The sequence below is a fragment of the Wasmannia auropunctata genome, unplaced genomic scaffold (genome assembly GCF_000956235.1).
Source record: "Wasmannia auropunctata unplaced genomic scaffold, wasmannia.A_1.0 LD336103.1, whole genome shotgun sequence".
Taxonomy (NCBI): domain Eukaryota; kingdom Metazoa; phylum Arthropoda; class Insecta; order Hymenoptera; family Formicidae; genus Wasmannia; species Wasmannia auropunctata.
Window position 1 is genome coordinate 1753191 of NW_012026787.1, and position 683 is coordinate 1753873.

A 683-nucleotide genomic window follows, 5' to 3' on the forward strand; every position below is an offset into this window, starting at 1 on the left:
CGTCTGAGAAATTTTGGTCTTAGAATTTTTTCCATGTTTGGATCCACATATTTATGCGAATGCTCCTTCTCAAAAATGAATTTTATAAAAACAGATAAACGTTCTTCTTTGAACGATGTATCACTGTCCTCGTTGATGCGAACTAGTTCGTCTAAAATTTCTGTTGATATACCATCTTTAGTAAAATCATGTAAACGACCCAGAAAATCAAATTAGAATTTTAAAATTGTCTTTCATTCTTCCGCCTTACTAATTCTTTTTATTATGTCGTTATACAAAATTTTATTTTCCTGCCAAGCCATACTTATTGTCTTTATTCTTCATTTTGTGGACTAGGCCTCCTGGGGAAACCACTTATCAAAAACGCATCAATAATAGTACCTCACGGGTGATGTGGAAAACTATTCTTAAAAATTATTATATTGTAAATCTCATGAAAATCTATTATTATAACAATTTAAACAATTGTTATAACACATTTGATGTATGAAGTAAAAAATTTAATATTTTTAAAAATTATTTAACAAAGAAGATATTTTAATTATAGAGTAGCGGAAAGTATAATTTGGGCGATTTTTTTAAATGAAACGCTCCTGATCGGCGGCTCGGCCGTCGAGTCTCGAGCGGTAGTGGGAGGCCGGTAGGCGTCGCCTTCGAGAACGAGCCGAAAAGAGCAACTAATT